Source organism: Haematobia irritans, chromosome 1 (genome assembly GCF_050003625.1).
Source record: "Haematobia irritans isolate KBUSLIRL chromosome 1, ASM5000362v1, whole genome shotgun sequence".
Taxonomy (NCBI): domain Eukaryota; kingdom Metazoa; phylum Arthropoda; class Insecta; order Diptera; family Muscidae; genus Haematobia; species Haematobia irritans.
Window position 1 is genome coordinate 150,238,652 of NC_134397.1, and position 13,258 is coordinate 150,251,909.

Consider the following 13,258-nt stretch of genomic DNA (forward strand, 5'->3'; position numbering starts at 1 on the left):
TTCATAAATTTGTTATTATCGTTTTTACGATATATAAATCCCCAAAATACTGGGTATATATTTCATTTTCCGTTTTTGGAAAATTTTTCAATTTTTGGGGTGTAATTTCATAAAATATTTTGGGGATTTATTTCATTATGAAATAAGTCCCCAGGTTTTGGAATTTATTTAAATTTTTATGTTGGGGAGTTATGTTTCAATAGCAAAATGTAATTTTTGAACGGGGTACATGTATCATGTTTGTCGCAAAAATTTTATTTTCTCGAAAATTACATATCCGAGAAAAAAAAAACATTTTTGCATCAAAAATGTTCCATGTTCACCGTCCAAAAATAACATTTTGCTCTTGAAACATGTTTGGTTTAATGAAAACATTATTTGCTTGAAAGTATCTGTTGTTGCATTATTAAGCTGACATTTATTTGTATATGAATACCTTTGTCGATATATCGCAACGAACGAAAACGAAAATTCCATAAATGAGATCTGTATGCTAATTTTAAATTAATAGAGTCTTTTGTTTTTGAAGAAGCAGTATCTTTGGCTCGGAAGCAATACCAACATCCTTAAGGGATGGTCAAAATATTTTAATTAATTTTTTTTGTTTTAAATATAGGATCCCCATTTGTATATGGTTTTTTCTAAGGGCATCCCAGATTTGATTTTACAAACCAGAACCCATTAAAGGAAAATCTTCAGGACATGCTAAGAAGGTAACTCTTGATGATGACGGGCCAATATCTAATAACAAAATTTTGATTAAAATAAATTTTTTATGTTTGCTTAAATATTTTTTTACTAAATCTAGAAAAACCATCTTTGAAGTTTGCGTCACTTCATAAAGGACATAAGTCTAATTTTCCTTAATGCAATGAGAAACATTTTTTTATTTAAAGAAATAATCTTTAAATTAGCTCAGATATTGAATCTTTGGATAAAGGTAAAAATGCTGCATATGTAGGCTAATAATTATTTTGAGAAGTTTGCATGCATTACAAATTAATTTTTTGTTGGTTTTTAACAAAAAAAAAACGTTTTCGGACCAAAATTTGTCCAAAAATAATTAATTTTTAAATTTGGTACGATGGTCGGACCAAATTCAATTTGGTTGATTTTGGCCCATTTTCGCCAAATCGGTAATTTTTAAAATTTTCTATAGAAATAAAATTTTGACAAAATTTTCTGTAGAAAAAATTTGGACAAAAATTTCTATGGAAATAAAATTAAAAAAAAAAAACAAGTATATACGGCCGTAAGTTCGGCCAAGCCGAATCTTCTGTACCCTCCACCATGGATTGCGTAGAAACTTCTACGGAAGACTGTCATCCACAATCGAACTACTTAGGTTGTGTTATCTTAAAACTTTTTAACATCGTTTTCTAAATTGAGAGTTAGTCCATACGTGGTATATATTAGACAAAAAAGTTATGTATAGGTAAATCTACAAATAATTACGAATCGACATGGACTTTTGCACGGTACGTAGAGACCCAGAGTTGAAATATGGGGCTCGCTTATATGGAGGCTACCAAATTTCAACTGACTCGGATGAAATTTGCTCCTCCAAGAGGCTTCAAAACCAAATCTCGGGATCAGTTTATATGGGGGCTATAGTGATTATGGACTGATGTGGACCACTTTCGGCATGGTTGTTAAATATCATATACTATCACCACGTACCAAATTTCAGCCAGATCGGATGAATTTTGCTTCTCCAAAAGGCACCGGAGGTCAAATCTGGGGATCGGTTTATATGGGGGCTATATATAATTATGGACTGATATGAACCAATTCCTGCATGGTTGTTAGAGACCATATACTAACATCACGTACCAAATTTCAACCAAATCAGATGAATTTTGGTCTTCCAAGAGGCTCCGGAGGAAAAATCTGGTACTCGGTTTATATGGGGGCTATATGTAATTATGGACCGATGTGGACCAATTTTTGCATGGTCAATAGAGACCATATACTAACACCATATAACAAATTTCAGCCGGATCGGATGAAATTTGCAACCCAAATCGGGGGATCGGTTTATATGGGGGCTATATATAATTATGGACCGATGTGGACCAATTTTTGCATGGTTGTTAGAAACCATATACTAACACCATGTACCAAATTTCAGCCGGATCGGATGAAATTTGCTTCTCTACGAGCAATCGCAAGCCAAATTTGGGGGTCCGTTTAAATGTTAACCGATATGGCCCATTTGCAATACCATCCGACCTACATCAATAACAACTACTTGTGACAAGTTTCAAGTCGATAGCTTGTTTCGTTCGGAAGTTAGCGTGACAACAACGGACGGACATGCTCCGATCGACTCAGAATTTCACCACGACCCAGAATAAATAAAATTTTGACAAACTTTTGCACAGGAAAAAAATATTGTAAACATTTTATATAGAAATAAAATTTTACTATAATTTGCTTAATTATTTTTTAAACAAAAAAACGTTTTTCGGACCAAAATTGGTCCAAAAAATTATTAATTTTTAAATTTGGTCCGATGGTCGAACCAAATTGAATTTGGTTGATTTTGGTTCATTTTCGTCAAATCCATAATTTTTTAAAATTTTCTATAGAAATAAAATTTTGACAAAATATTCTGTAGAAAAAAATTTGGACAAAAATTTCTATGGAAATAAAACAAAATTTTGTACAGGAAGAAAATTTTGTAAAAATTTTATATAGAAATAACAATTTGCGATAATTTTCTATAGAAATAAAATTTTGCGATAATTTTCTATAGAACAAAAATTTTGACAAAATTTTCTATAGATATAACATTTTGACAAAATTTTCTTTAGAAATAAAATTTGGACAAAAATTTCTTTGTAAATAAACTTTTAACAAAATCTTCTAAAAAAAAATTGTAAAAAAAATTATAAAAATTTTATATAGAAATACAATTTTGCGATAATTTTCTATAGAAACAAAATTTTGACATAATTTTCTATAAAAATAAAATTTTGACAAAATTTTCTTTAGAAATAAAATTTGGACAAAAATTTCTACGGAATTAAAATTTTAACAAAATTTTCTATAGAAATAAAATTTTGACAAAATTTTCTATAGAAATAAAATTTGGATAACATTTTCTATTGAAATAACATTTTGACAAAATTTTCTGTAGAAAAAAATTTGGACAAAAATTTCTATGGAAATAAAATTTAAAAAAAAATTTGTACAGGAAGAAAAGTTTGTAAAAATTTTATATAGAAATACATATTTGCGATATTTTTCTATAGAAATAAAATTTTGCGATAATTTTGTATAGAAATAAAATTTTGCGATAATTTTCTATAGAAACAAAATTTTGACAAAATTTTCTATAGAAAATTCTATAGACAAAAATTTCTATGGAAATAAAATTAAAGAAAAATGTACAGGAAGAAAATTTTGTAAAAATTTTATATAGAAATACAAATTTGCGATATTTTGCGATAATTTTGTATAGAAATAAAATTTTGCGATAATTTTCTATAGAACAAAATTTTCTATAGAAATAAAATTTTGACGAAATTTTCTTTAGAATTTGGACAAAAATTTCTACAGAATTAATGTTTTAACAAAATTTTCTATAGAAATAAAATTTTGACAAAATTTTCTTTAGAAATAAAATTTGGATAAAATTTTCTATGGAAATAAAATTTTAACAACATTTTCTATAAAAACAAAATTTTGACAATATTTGTTATAGAAATAAAATTTTGACAAAATTTTCTATAGAAATTAAATTTAAATAAAAATTTCGACAGAAATAAAATTTTGACAAAATTTTCTACAGAAATATAAAAAAAATTTTTATAGAACATTTTGTGAACAGTTTCTATAGAAATAAAAATTTTACCAAATTTTCTATCGAATTGAATTTTTTAAAAAATTTAAAAAATTATATTAATTTAATATGACATCTATGAAATACGTCAAGCCATTGAACAGACAACATCATATTTTTCATCGTGTTAAAAATGTCGAATTTTGTACCAGAAAGTGATGATGTGCGGAAAGTATTAGTTTTTTGTTTTCATTTGAAGCAAAATGCTTCAGAGTCGCATCGAATGCTTGTCGAGGCATATGGTGATCATGCTCTATCAGAAGCAATATGCCAAAAATGGCATTTCAACGGTTCAGAAAAAAATGATTTTGATGTGAGAAATGAAGAACGTGTAAGACCACCAAAATATTGGTGAAGATGACAATTTGAGTCAAAGGCAAATGGCACCAATGTTATATATTGTACAAGAAACAATTTCTGACCATTTAACAGCTATGGGAAAGATCCCAAAGTATGGAAAATGGGTGTCACATGAAAAAAAACTCATTTCATACCGGTGTATCTGGTACATTTAAAGCTGAGTTTCTTCCTAAAAATGACCTTATTTTAAAGAAGCTGTGTCTTTGGCTTGGAATCAATACCAACAGCTTGAGGTGAAGGTCAAAATTTGTAGATCCAAGTAAACATTTTGTATCTGCCTGTTTTTTTTTTTTTTTTGTGGGTCAACATAATTGTTCCAATTAAAACTGTAATAATTTCGATAAATGTGAGTAGTAAAGGCCTTTCCCGATTTCCCCAAATCACTTACGCCATAACTCAAAGTCGATTAAATCGAATATGCAAAAATATAAAAAAGAAAGAAGAAGTTACAGAGGAAGGCAAAAAATATAAATCCACTGCCACTGATATTATATTGCAAACATATTTACAAAAATAATGATTTATAAGACATCATCTCTGGTAACTCTGTAGACAACACGTACCCACATGAGTCCTAGAATTTGACATGTAAAATGAATGTTGTTTCTTTTTTTTCCTTCCTTTAGTTGTGGGGTAGCGGGCGATGATAGCAAAATCCCACATTTACAAAAGGGATTTTAATTTTTTCGTTTTGCTTGCTCTCTTGAGTGTTGTGTATTTTTGAGTTTAAAACAAGAGCATCTGCATGACAAAAATATATGCGATATCTCATAAAAACCGTGATGAAAAAAAAAAACACATTCTTTGACAGTATTGTTAAAAATGAAGATAAATGATTATGATACGCAGCTGAACATCGTAACATTTGTTTATTGTTGTGCGTGTGAATGTGTCCTGTATACTGGGTAAACAGAGTACAAGATGTGTGAAGAGATAACGCGATCGATTACCACAACCACAACTATGGCAGAGTCATGTATGCAAGTACCAGTGCACCATATGGCGTATACGCAATGCTGGGGCATTGTTGCGTATACTTGTTAGGGTCATAGATAATACGCCACGAATACCATTTACAAAGGCAACTGAAGATATCGCCAATGTTAACACACAACATACAATTTATTTGTAAAGATATTTGACCAAATATGAAATTATTCTAATATTAGGAATATATAGGACATTCCGCCATTGTACAAATGTAAGAAATTTTTTTCTGTGACACAGGGTATTATTAGTTTCCGCATTTTTGAGCCCAGAAAAAATGTCACGAAAATTTTTTTAATTAAAGTCTTAATTGAGTTTTAAAAAAATATTAAATTAAAAATTGAATTAATTCAAGAATATTTTTAATTGAAACAAAAATTAATTGTATCAATTAATTTTTAATTGATACTATCATTTCTGTGATTGAAGAAATTTCAATCAAAAAATTAATTGGATCAATTATTTTCGTGATTGAATCACATTTTTGTTTTTTGTGTGAAGTTAGTGAATAGTTTGAAGTTACGAGAGACGAAAGATGTAAAACTAGCAGAGTTTTCAATAAATACAACATAACAGCATATTTTGTGCATTCCTTTCATGAGGGAGCCATACTAAATTAAATTAAGTATGTATATACAGTCAAAAGTTCGGCCGGGCTGAATCTTAAATGCCCACCACCAAGAAAAGCATAAAGTAATATTCTTTGAAAATATATCCGAACGTAATGGGTTGTCACACATATCAAATCTCCACTTTGGCTGCATATAAATGTTGTGAATTCGTTTAAAATAGATTTTGAAGTATATTGTAGGTACCTACACTGAAAAAAATATTGTCGTGAAGCACAATATTTCATGTCCTAAGAAATTTTGTCAAATAAATAATTTTTAAAATTTATTATGATTTTATATACATTTTAATGCTTGTCTGAGATGTTTGACCTGAAATATTTTGAAAAACACGACAAAATATAAATACGAGTAATTTGTATTAATTCCTACTCTGTTTTTATTGCATTTGAAACAAGAACAAGTATATACGGCCGTAAGTTTGGCCAGACCGAAATTTATGTACCCTCCAAAATTGATTGCGTAGAAACTGGACTATCATCCACAATCGAATTACTTGGGTTGGGGTAATACTTGCCGATGGCAAGGTATCTTAAAACTTCTTAACACCGTCTTCTAAATTGTAAATTAGTCCATACGGGGTACATATTAAACAAATAAGCCGATTAAATACGTATATAATTCAGTTTGACAAAATTTTCTATAGAAATAAATTTTTGACAAAATTTTCTATAGAAATAAAATTTTGACAAAATTTTCTATAGAAATAAAATTTTGACAAAATTTTCTATAGAAATAAAATCTTGACAAAAATTTCTATAGAAATAAAATTTTGACAAAATTTTCTATAGAAATAAAATTTTTACAAAATTTTCTAAGAAATAAAATTTTGACTAAAATTTCTATAGAAATAGAATTTTTACAAAATTTTCTATAAAAATAAAATTTTGACAAAATTTTCTACAGAAATAGAATTTTAACAAAATTTTCTATAGAAATAACATTTTGAGAAATTTTCTACAGAAATAAAATCTTGACAAAATTTTGTATAGAAAAAAAATTTTGACAAAAATTTTCTATATTAATAAAATTTTGACAAAATTTTTTAAGAAATAAAATTTTGACAAAATTTTCTATAGAAATAAAATTTTAACAAAATTTTCTGTAGAAATAACATTTTGAGAAATTTTCTATAGAAATAAAATCTTGACAAAATTTTGTATAGAAATAAAATTTTGACAAAAATTTTCTATAGTAATAAAATTTTGACAAAAATTTTCTATAGGAATAAAATGTTCTAAATTGTAAATTAGTCCATACGGGGTATATATTAAATAAAAAAAAAACGATTAAATACATATATAATTCAGTTTGCCAAAATTTTCTATAGAAATAAAATTTTGACAAAATTTTCCATAGAAATAAAATCTTGACAAAATTTTCTATAGAAATAAAATTTTTACAAAATTTTCTATAGCAATAAAATATTGACAAAATTTTCTATAGAAATAAAATTTTGATAAAGTTTTCTATAGAAATAAAATTTTGACAAAATTTTCCATAGAAATAAAATCATGACAAAATTTTCTCTAGAAATAAAATTTTGACAAAATTTTCTATAGAAATAAAATTTTAACAAAATTTTCTATAGAAATAACATTTTGAGAAATTTTCTATAGAAATAAAATCTTGACAAAATTTTGTATGGAAATAACATTTTGACAAAAATTTTCTATAGTTATAAAATTTTGACAAAAAATTTCTATAGGAATAAAATGTTAGTAGATTATTTTTAGCGATATGGATCAATTTTTGTGTGATTGGGGATCGGCTATACATAACTATAGACCGATATGGACCAATTTTGGCATAGTTGTTAGCGGCCATATACTAGCGCAATGTGCCAAATTTCAACCGAATCGGATGAAGTTTGCTTCTCCAAGGGGTTCCGGAGGTCAAATTTTGGGATCGATTTATATGGGGCTATATATATGATTATGGACCGATATGGACCACTTTTTACATGGTTATTAGAGACCATATACTAACACCACGTACCAAATTTCAACCGGATCGGATAATTTGTTTTCCTCCAAGAGGCTCCGGAGGTCATCTGGGGATCGGTTTATATGGGGGCTATATATAAGTATGGACCGATATGGACCAATTTTTGCATGGTTATTATAGATCATATACTAACATGACGTATCAAATTTCAACCGGATTGGATGAATTTTGCTCCTACAAGAGGCTTCGGAGATGAAATCTGGGGATCGATTTATATGAGGGCTATATATAATTATGGACCGATATGGACCAATTTTGGCATAGTGTTTAGAGACCATATACTAACACCATGTACCAAATTTCAACTGGATCGGATGAATTTTTCTCCTCCAAGAGGCTCCGGTGGTCAAATCTTGTGGATCGGTTTATATGGGGGCTATATATAATTATGGACCAATTTTTGCACGATTTGTCGATTATGAAATCTACTTCGTTTTTTTGATTTAGTTAATTATTTATTTATTTATTAGTATTTTTTCGACTTTTGTATGGCTATTTTTGCTACAGACTATTTTTCAGGACTTGAGAAAACGCAGTAGTGTTCATAGACAAAACGAGACTACGGTTGAAAATAAATCGTCACTTTTGGTTTTAAATATTTTTGCTATATTTGTGCTTATCGGACCACCCTCTTATATTTTATTACATTTCTTCACTGTCAATTAAACTTTACACAATACGCTTAATTTTTTTCGACCCCACATCCAGATCGTGTCGAATGGAATTCATTTTTAAGTCCAAAGAAAAATCACCCACAATCACGTTTTGTTTTATTTAGTGAATTTTATGTACTTCGTTTGTTTTGTTTTATGCAAATTAAATGACTAAAAAGCAATTTTGTAACAAAAATTTTTAATGGATCACCATATGACATATGAGTTTCATTGTGAACTTTAAAAGCATACACTTTATATTTGTTCCATATAATTTATTGTTGCACAGGTCATAATGAACACACACATAGGAATTGAAGTGTGTGACATATTAAGGAGTATAGGGAGTGGGAGAGAGAGAGAGAGTGATTATGGAAGTTATAGTTGCTAAGGATAACTTATCCCAAGGATATATATATAAAATTCACTTGATACCATAACTCATGCTAATGTCATAATAAATTACTTTTTCTCAATTTGCTTTGCCATAGTTTTTGATCTCCTTCAGTAGTTTCCTTGTACTAAATCTTAAATTGTGACACAAATGCTCATAGTTAGAATAACGATGTTAATATTGTCCAGGAGCCATTGGTACTAGTTTCCATGAAGCGGCAATAAATCAATGCCGATTTGAAGCACATGGAAATAGCAACTTAAAATGGCATTGAGAGTGTTATCTACCTTGATATTTCTTCGGAACAATATAGGGGGTATTCAAAATATCTGCTAATTTGTATATCTTCATCGCAGGACGAGATATGTTAACATTCTCATTTCGTTCTTAATATATCGAAATATTGTTTTGCTACCTCAAAAAGTGTTAATTTCCAAGAGAGGAAAAAGACACATCTACTTGAAAATTTGCCCAAATACCTTTTACTGAAATAGGTTGCCCACGTAAATTGCGAGGTTTCCAAGCATACGATACAAGGTTTTGTGTATATTTTTTCTATTTTTTCATAGTATTTTCCCATAGCCGTTTCGAAATGTTAAGCTAATTGCTTATACGTCAAAAGTCGGCTTTCCAAAACTCGCAATAATCGAAATAAGACTTATTGAGAAAATTTTGTTAGCCGCGGGAAAACAATTTAAAAGCTTGTGCCTTAAGAACACAGCTTTAAAAGCACTTCCAAAAATGTCCTCCCAAAGAAGTCCTGTGGTTTTACTGCATTTGAGTCAATTTTTTATAATTCGTTTTTTTTTTCTCTTATATTTTTTATATTTTTTGTTCCAAATAGATTAAAAATATATTAAAAATTAATAAAATAGTAAAAATTATTAAAATTTTTCCAAAGAAAATGCCATATCCATTTAAGAAAAATTGCAAATTTTTGAAAATATTCCATGTCAAACGTTCCAGACAAGCGTAAGAATGTATCAAAAATCATAAAAAAAATTAAAAATTATTTATTTATCAAAATATCACAAAATTTCTTAATTCACATCCAAAACACTGAATTCGCATAACACACAGAAACAAATTTCAAGAAAATTTTTCCAATTAAAGTCTGAATTGAGTTTTAAAAAATATTCAATTAAAAATTTAATTGATTCCAAAAATTTTTTAATTGAAACAAAAATCAATCACAAAGATTAATAGTAGCAATTTATTTTTTAATTGGATCAATTAATTTTTTAATTGATACTATTGATTGAGGACATTTCAATTAAAACATTAATTGGATCAATTAGTTTCGTGATTGAATAAGAAAACAATTTACACCTTAAGAAGTGATGCAAATTCAGTGCAACGGCCGTTAGAATGGTGGACAACCGTCGTATGACAAGCCCATGTTAAATGCATCGCTTCTGCGCCAATTTTGCACCACTTCCGGATTCAAAAAGAACATTTTCACTACTTTTTTGATGACGCTTTTTTACTGGAATGTTGAAAAGAAAAATTTTTTATAAAAGAAGAAAAGTCGCAGATTTAAAGAAAATTTAAAGTGAATTTTTGTCAAAATTTTAAAATTTCGACACTGATACAAAATTAAACAAGTAAGGAAAGTTTAAAGTCGGACGGGGCCGACTATATTATACCCATCACCACTTTTTAAATCCACATTTTCGATACTATATAAATCCGTCAAATATGTTGGGTGCTATATATAAAGGTTTTCGTCTCAAATACATACATTTAAATCAGACTCCATCTGAACAAAATTTATAATCTATAGACTTAAAATTTAAGTCGGGTAATGCCCTGGGATGGTACACAATGTTAGCAAAAAACAAGTAAGTAAAGTCTAAAGTCGGGCGGAGCCGACTATATTATACCCTGCACCACTTTGTAGATCTAAATTTTCGATACAATATCACATCCGTCAAATTTGTTGGCGGCTATATATAAAGGTTTGTCCCAAATACATACATTTAAATATCACTCGATTTGGACAGAATTTGATAGACTTTTACAAAATCTATAGACTCAAAATTTAAAGTTGGCTAATGCACTAGGGTGGAACACAATTTTATTAAAAAAATATCGGAAACATTTAAATCTGAAGCAGTTTTAAGGAACCTTCGCAAAAGTTTATTTATGATTTATCGCTCGATATATATGTATTAGAAGCTAAGGAAAATTAGAGTCAGTTTTACAACTTTTCGACTAAGCAGTGGCGATTTTACAAGGAAAATGTTGGTATTTTGACCATTTTTGTCGAAATCAGAAAAACATATATATGGGAGCTATATCTAAATCTGAACCGATTTCAACCAAATTTGGCACGCATAGCAACAATGATAATTATACTCCTTGTGCAAAATTTCAACTAAATCGGAGTTAAAAATTGGCCTCTGTGGTCATATGAGTGTAAATCGGGCGAAAGCTATATATGGGAGATATATCTAAATCTGAACCGATTTCAACCAAATTTGGCACGCATAGCTACAATGCTAATTCTACTCCCTGTGCAAAATTTCAACTAAATCGGAGCAAAAAATTGGCCTCTGTGGTCATATGAGTGTAAATCGGGCGAAAGCTATATATTGGAGTTATATCTAAATCTGAACCGATTTCAACCAAATTTGGCGCGTATAGCAACAATGCTAATTCTACTCTCTGTGCAAAATTTCAACCATATTGGGGTAAAACTCTGGCTTCTGGGACCGTATTGGTCCATATCGGGCGAAAGGTATATATAGGAGCTATATCTAAATCTGTACAATTTGGCACACCTGACTATAGTACTAATTGTTCTTGTGCAAAATTTTAAGCAAATTAGAATTAAACTCTGGCTTCTGGGGCAATATAAGTCCATATCGGACGAAATATATATATGGGAGCTATATCTAAATCTGAACCGATTTCTTCTAAAATCAATAGGGATCTATTCTGAGCCAAAACACATACTTGTGCCAAATTTGAAGTCGATTGGACTAAAACTGCGACCTAGACTTTGATTACAAAAATTTTCACGAACAGACGGACATGGCTATATCGACTCAAGAGCCCACCCTGAGCATTTTTGCCAAAGACACCATGTGTCTATCTCGTCTCCTTCTGGGTGTTGCAAACATATGCACTAACTTATAATACCCTGTTCCACAGTGTGGCGCAGGGTATAAATATGGGAAACATTTTAATCTGAACCACTGTTGAGGCAACTTCGCAAAAGTGTATTTATGATTTATCGGTCGATAGATGTGTATTAGAAATAAAGGAAAATTTGAGTCACTTTTACAAGTTTTCGACTTAGCATTGGCGATTTTATAAGGAAAATGTGGGTATTTTGGTAATTTTTGCCCAAATCGGAAAAGCATATATATGGAAGCTATATATAAATCTGAACCGATTTCAACCAAATTTGACTCCCTGTGCAAAATTTCATGTACATCGGACTACAACTTTGAACTCTGTGGTCATATGACGGAAAATCGGGCGAAAGATATATATGGCAGGTATATCTAAATCTGAACCGATTTCAATAAAACTTAGCACACTTGACTACACTACTAATTGTACACCTAGTGCAAAATTTCAACCAAATTGGGCTAAAACTCTGGCTTCTGGGGCCATATAAGTCCATATCGGGCGAAAGATATGTATGGGAGCTATATCTTAATCTGAACCGATTTCAATCAAATGTTTCACACTTGTCTATACGACCAAGTGTTATGTTTATGCAAAATTCCAGGCAAATCAGGGTAAAACTCTGGCTTCTGGGTCCATATAAGTCCATATCGGGTGAAAGATATATATGAAAGCTATATCTAAATTTGAACCGATTTCTTCCAAAATCAATAGGGTTCTATTCCGACCCAAAACAGGAACTTGTGCCAAATTTGAAGGCGATTGGACTTAAACTGCAACATAAACTTTGATCACAAAAATGTGTTCACAGACAGACAGACGGACGGACAGACGGACATGGCTAGATCGACTCAGGGACCCACCCTGAGCATTATTGCCAAAGACACCATGTGTCTCTCTCGTCTCCTTCTGGGTGTTGCAAACATATACACTAACTTATAATACCCTATTTCACAGTATGGCGTAGGGTATAATTATATTGTTCATAACTCCAATGGGACATAACATACAAAGAAAACATTTTTTATATCCTCCACCATAGTATGGGCGGTATATTAACTTTGTCATTCCGTTTGTAACACATCGAAATATTGCTCTAAGAACCCATAAAGCATATATATATTCAGTGTCGTGGTGAAATTCTGAGTCGATCTAGCCGAGTCCGCCTGTTGACATCACGCTAATTTCCGAAGGAAATAAGTTAGCAACTTGAAACTTGGCACAAGTAGTTGCTATTGATGTA

General features: G+C 29.9%; 1 protein-coding gene across 5 annotated transcripts in view; it reads right to left on the reverse strand.

Annotated features, from left to right (window-relative positions):
- Nucleotides 1-13,258, reverse strand: part of mesh (sushi domain containing 2 mesh) — a 163,220-nt gene that overhangs the window by 93,219 nt on the left and 56,743 nt on the right. The window lies entirely within an intron of this gene.